This window comes from Leopardus geoffroyi, chromosome A3, assembly GCF_018350155.1.
Source record: "Leopardus geoffroyi isolate Oge1 chromosome A3, O.geoffroyi_Oge1_pat1.0, whole genome shotgun sequence".
Lineage (NCBI taxonomy): Eukaryota > Metazoa > Chordata > Mammalia > Carnivora > Felidae > Leopardus > Leopardus geoffroyi.
The window spans coordinates 23,064,041-23,070,174 of NC_059336.1; the positions used below are offsets into that span (position 1 = coordinate 23,064,041).

General features: G+C 55.4%; 1 protein-coding gene across 8 annotated transcripts in view; it reads right to left on the reverse strand.

Moving 5' to 3' along the window:
- Window positions 1–1,728, reverse strand: part of DLGAP4 (DLG associated protein 4) — a 199,590-nt gene extending 197,862 nt beyond the window's left edge. For 2 of the 8 annotated variants that reach the window (XM_045444704.1, XM_045444705.1), the window contains exon 1: window positions 1,553–1,727. The gene's annotated coding sequence lies outside the window, so the exon portion shown is untranslated. Of the gene's footprint in view, window positions 1–1,552 lie in introns of all 8 variants that reach the window. The other 6 variants (XM_045444700.1, XM_045444701.1, XM_045444702.1 and 3 more) reach the window with 5 other exon arrangements.
- Between the last annotated feature and the right edge of the window lie 4,406 nt (window positions 1,729–6,134).

The window sequence follows — 6,134 nt, forward strand, 5'->3', positions numbered from 1 at the left end:
TCCAGCCACCAATCGGTCACCCAGCTCTGCAGCCCCACCCAGCCCTGCTGCCCATGGGAGTCTGGCTTAGGCCCCTCAGGCCACCCTGGGACCAGACAGCCCACAGTTCCCTCTGTGGGACAGAAACTGGGCTCCTCCAACAGCCACTCTCGGAGATGATCCTGTACAACCTCCAGCCTCCGCCACCTTGAGCCTTCAGGAAAACACAGCCCCCTCCCACAAGTGAAGGCACAAGAGCAGAGACAGCCAGAACCAGGACCCTGAGGAGCTAGGCTGAGACTGAAGGTGCACCAGGGGTAGAGGCAGGCCGGTGCAGCCTCCTGGGGCTGGGGACTGCAGGCCCCCCCCCCCCCCCCCCCCCCCCCCGTCATTTCCACTTCCAGGCAGGTGGGGGTGCAGGAACCCTCCCCCCCCCCCAATTAGCACTGCCCCCCAAGCTTGAGGCTTACATCCTCAGGGCACCTCATCCACCCCCTCACCCACCTCCCCACAACTGGCCTTCGCCAATCCATAGCCCCTTTCCTCATTTCATTCCCACAACATCAACAGTCCCTGGCTGCCCGCCCCTCTGCAACACCGGCAGCTCTGAGGAAGAAGGGGAGAAGGGAGAGGGATGAGAACACCAAGGAATGGAACGATGGAGGGGGGTTGGAGCCGGTAGGTTCGGCCGAAAGAGGCCAGGGGCAGTCATCACATGTCCAGGTGGCACATGTCCCCTCCCAGCAGGCCCCGCACATCTGGACCCAGCTGGCCTCTCCGGCCAGCGGGTCCACCTGCCACGGGCTCTGAACGCGAACCCCTTTCACCGCGGGGCGCCGCACGTGGGGGCCTCCCGTAGCCATGTGAGCGCCCCCCCAACCCAGGTGCCCAGGTCAGCCCAGCCCCTCCCGGGTACGCAAACAGGGAGGGGGCGCCATGCAGCGCTGGGAGGTGGGGTTGCCCCCGCCCCCTCCCCAGATGCCGGGTCCGGGAAAAGAGCTCCGGAATGGGGGTGCTGGCTGGGCAGGCTCCCGGGGCTACTGAGTCGGGATGGAGGCAGCTGGGCTGAATGGAGAAATGCCCCGGCCGGCCGGCAGAGCCCTCCCTCTCCTTAGCTCCCAAGGTTGGTGGGGAGGGGAGGGGTCTCCCTGACCCCCTGGCCGCCCTGCGGATTGAGGGTCGGGCCCGAGGAGGGGCTTCCCAGCTTTGGCAGCCTCTTGACATCGGAGAGTCCGCGGGAAAAAGAGGTGGAATGGGGGTCCAGCCCTGGCTAGGGGGTTCCGGGCCCCAGGCACGCCACCCCCACCCCCGCCCGCTTTGGGGGTCCAAGAAAACCTAGACTGGAGGATCCCACCCAGAGAAGGGGGCTTGCCAGCCGCAGAACCGCCCCCTCGGATTGGGGGCTCAGAAGACGGAACTGGCAGGGGGAGGGGGCTTTCCTGCGCCAGCGCCGCCCGTCGGTTTAGGGAGGTCTGTCCGGGAGGAGACTCGGATCGGGGGTCTCGCCGAGGAACGGGGCGCACCGGCCCCGGAAAGGGGGTCTGGCCACTGCGCGCCACCCCCGCGCCCTCACCTGCGCCGGGCGCCTCGGCCGCCTCCGGCCCGCTCGGCCGCTGCGCTGCGCCGCCGCCGTTCGGGTCCGCTGGCAGGTCCGCCGCCTAGGCCCCGGCCCGGGCCCCGGCCCGCGGGCGCCCCATGCCTCTCCTCTGGCCGGCGCGGCGCCCCAGATGCGGCTGCGGGAGGAGGAGCCGCGCGGCCCCGGCTCCCCGAGAGCGGCGGGGAGGGGGCGGGGGGCGGGGAGATGCGCGCGGGGGAGGGGGCCGCGCGGCTGCGCCCAAAACCAGGCGCGGATCCGGCCACCGGCCCGGGGCTGGGGGGGGGTGGGGCGGGGGGGGCGCGCGGATGCCAGCGCCCACCCCCACCCACGCCCCCGCAACCCGGGGTGGGAGGGGGAGGGTCTCCGCGGCCAGCGACGCTCTGTCGCGAGCCGGAAGGGCGCTTGGAGATCCGCGGTCGGCCGCCCAGAGAGTGCAGGCTACTGGCACAAGGTCACACAGCGTGGGCTGCGGTAGCGCGGGAACCTGGAACCCCAGGCTACAGAGCTGGGCAGTAGGAACCTATGTGGACCCGGCGTCGGCCGGGTGGAGGAGGGAAACTGAAGCTCACAGTGGACGAGACTGACCAGGTCCACACCGTGCAAGTCCGGAGGCTCCTGGGATTTGAACTTGGGGCTACTGAGCCTGGGAACACGTGCCCCGTCCTGGTGACCCATTTCCTGCAGGTGCCTTCTCGCCTGTGGCAGCACAGGATTAAAACAATCCCTGGATGGACCTGGACTGTGTACTCATACTACTTCTGGGGCTCTGTGATCGTAGATAAGAGACCGCCCCTTTTGAGCCCCAGGTTCGCCACCTGTAAAATGGGGACAACATTAGTATAGTATCTACAACTTGGGTTGAGGATCCAAAGAGATGATAGGTCTAAGTTCCTTGACGGTGCCGAACATTCAGTAGGTATCAAATGAATGTGCTCACCCTCCCTGGTTCTCACATCTCCCAAGAATGCTAGTTGAATGCAAATAGAGTCAGAACAGTGATTGTTAAAGGGTGGTGTTCAAAATCCGACAAAGCCCGTTTTTCTAGCCTCGTTCCCCATTTGCCCACCCTGCCCACATCCCCATCCCAGAAACACCTGCCTTTCCCTGTGCCAGCAATGCCTTCCCACCATCTCCACCTACAAACTCCTATTCACCCATCAAAGCTTAGAGTAATCAGTTGTATACCCCAGCTACTCACTCTCCCTGCCAGTCCATCCATGACCCCCTTCACCATTCCCAGTGTCTGGTGTAGGTCTCTGTTTTTCGGTCTCTGTTTTTGTGGACCTTGACAACTGTGGTTAGAGATGTCACTCAGAGGAGATGACACCATGAGGACCAATGTTGCCTAAGAGGGCTCCCTGGAGGAGGTGTGGCTCCACAGGGTCTGGAAGGAAATGTGGGTTTAGAGTTCTAGGGGGAGGAGAGAAAGCATGTAGCCAGCAAGAAGGTGACTGTATGTTTGGGCAGGGTGTCAGTGGGGAGGAGAACTGGCTGGGGGGGTTAGGAAGACCTTATTGTCTGAGCTGGGAGCCATTGAGAGCCCGGAGCCAGACAGCAACCTGGCGATACGTGATCAGGTCAAAGATGAGCAGGCTTTGCGTTGGAGGACACCTCACACAGGGGTCCCAGGAGACTTGTACAAGGATATTCAAGCAGCATCATTTGTAATAGTGGAAAGCTGGACACTGACTGTCCATCATCAGGAGACTGGATAAATAGCGACAGATTCAAACAATGGAAAATTCTCCACGCCACGATCTTCAAAATAGGTGAATGCAAGCCACACATGTCTATGAGGATAAATCTCAGAAACACACTTGTTGATTCAGTCTGTGGAAAGTCAGAATTGTACCCTTATTATTTGTGTATCTTTGTTGAACTTTATACTTCAATACAATTTTTTTTTCAACGTTTATTTATTTTTGGGACAGAGAGAGACAGAGCATGAACAGGGGAGGGGCAGAGAGAGAGGGAGACACAGAATCGGAAACAGGCTCCAGGCTCTGAGCCATCAGCCCAGAGCCTGACGCGGGGCTCGAACTCACGGACCGCGAGATCGTGACCTGGCTGAAGTTGGACGCTTAACCGACTGCGCCACCCAGGCGCCCCACAATACAATTTTTTTTTTATAAAAAATATATATATTGTTGGATGAAAAAAACAAGTTGCAGATGGATAAACAGTTTTTGTCAGATATATAAAGTTTGAAAGCATGCAACACAACACTATGTATTGTTTAGGGACACATACATATGTCATACATACAAACTACATACAGGAGTGATAAATAGCAAATTAAAAAGGGTAGTGACCCTAAGAGAGAGGGAGAAGGGAATGTAACAGGGGCTTCAAATACACTTGAAATGGTTTATTTCTTAAGTTGGGTGGTGGGTACCCAGGCGTTTGTTATACTGTTCTCTAGACTTTTTTGTGTGATCATGAAACATTCATAATGTATTAATACTTTTTTTTTTTAAGAAAGTCAGGTGGTGCTTGGGAAAGTAATTGGGAGACATTGCTGATTCTTGAGTGGGGTCAGTGGACCAGAAATGGCAAGACTAGAGAAGGAAGGCAGAGGGAGTCTTGTGTAACAGTCTAGGAGAGAGGTATAAAGGTCTGAACAGGGACAGGAACAGAATTATGGGGAGGCAGGGAAGGATGGGAGAGATTTAGAGGAGTAAACAACTGATGTGCTTAGGCTACGGTCATAAACTTTAAAGTCCGCAGGGCCTGGGCAGGTCACTGAAGCAGGGTATGAGGATGAAGTCCTAGGGACTGGTAGGTAGGGGCAGCCCCAGTGCCAGCTGATTGTTGCCATGTGGGAAAGGAGGCTCAGTGGGCCACATCTCCCCCCCCCTCTTTTTTTAAGAAATCAGCAATTCATATTTTTTAATGCAAAATCTCCTAAATTTAAATTATGGCAACTAAATTGAAAAAAAGAATTAATTCTGTAGGGACCAAGTCATACTGGTTTGCAGTCTCTTCAATAAGCAAATGAAATGAAGGGGCCGTGGCACCATGTTTTCCTGCCTGTGAGGCTGAAGCAGCTCACAGCCCAAGCAGCAGTCAGGGAGGGCTTCCTGGAAGAAATGACACCGAACAGGGAACGCAGAAGGTATTTCAGGCTGAGAAAACAGCAAATATAAAAGCAGGGGCTGAGTTGAGTGAGTCTAAAGGAAAAACAAAAGCAAAAAAACACCACCACGATGTCTCACAGAAGGGGAACGCGTGGCCAGTCAATACACAAGGAGGTGCCTGACCTCATTAGTCATCAGGGAAATGTAAATCAAGACTATGATGAGATGCCACTTCGCACCCATTCAACTGGCAGAAACAAAGAAAGTCTGACAATACTAAGTGTCAGTGAAGATGTAGATGGATCCAGCTCTTTGTCTGCTGAGGGGAGGGCGTGCCAATACGCCACTGTCACCCGGTGAATCCATTCCTGGGTACGTCTGCCCAGAGACACCCATGCACATGTATGCTGAGCCAGGGCTTCTCAAACTTTAATGTCCGTGGAAATCACCCAGGGATCTTGCAAAAAGGCAGATTCTGACCCAGCGAATCGAGGGCAGGGCCAAAGATTCTGCATTTCTAACATGTTTCCAGGTGATGCTAAGGCTGTTGACTCTCAGACCACATGTTGTGGAGCATCAGGAAAAATGCACAAGAATATCCATAGCAGCGCTGTTTTTAATAGCAGAAATCCTGACAACAATCCAATTATCAATGGGCAAGAGAATGAATAAATAGATAAATGAATTGTGGTACAGTCACACACGGCCCTCAAAACGAGTGAGTCACAACTATACTCAACAACATAGGTGAATTCTCATCAATACAACATTTCGCTTTTTAAAAAGGCTAGATGCTGTTCTTATTTTAAAGTTGATAAGTTAAAAAATACATTGTGTAAGCATTTGTACATGTTATAAAATGAGAACAAAGAAACTAGGAAAATATATCCTCAGAATTCAGAATATTCGTGTCCTCAGGCAGAGAGCCGGGGCTTCAGGAAGGACCCTGGAAGAGGATGGAATGACTCAAACCAAATAGAGTCCATTTGGCAGCAGGTAACCTCCAGCCCTGGGTAATGACCAGCTCTGGTAATGACTAGATCCAGACAGCGACCACAGCTAGCTAGTGATAAGACTCGGCTTGTGACCAAAGCAGATAATGTCCAGATTCATCACGACCAGATCTGGGGAGGCCTGGCCCTAGCGCCATTCTCCAAGGCAGTCGGGCATCTGGACAGCCCCTTGGGGGAAAGGGAAAGGGACGAGCCTCCCAGGGCCCCCAAAGCCAGGGAGGGTTGGCCTCCTCACCCCACCCTACATCCCAAACCTTCTCCTAAACAGCCTTGGGGCCTGATGCCTCCTCCCCATTACTCCGTTTCAGCCGGCTCAAGCCTCCACATCTGACTCCACTGCTACTCCAGCCTCTTTCCATGGCTCCTGCTCCAGTCTACCCCCTCCCAAACCACCCTCCACCCCAGCCCTGTCTGTCTAGAAAGACAGATCTTTCTAGAACACGGATCTGGTGTCCCCCCTGTGCTCAG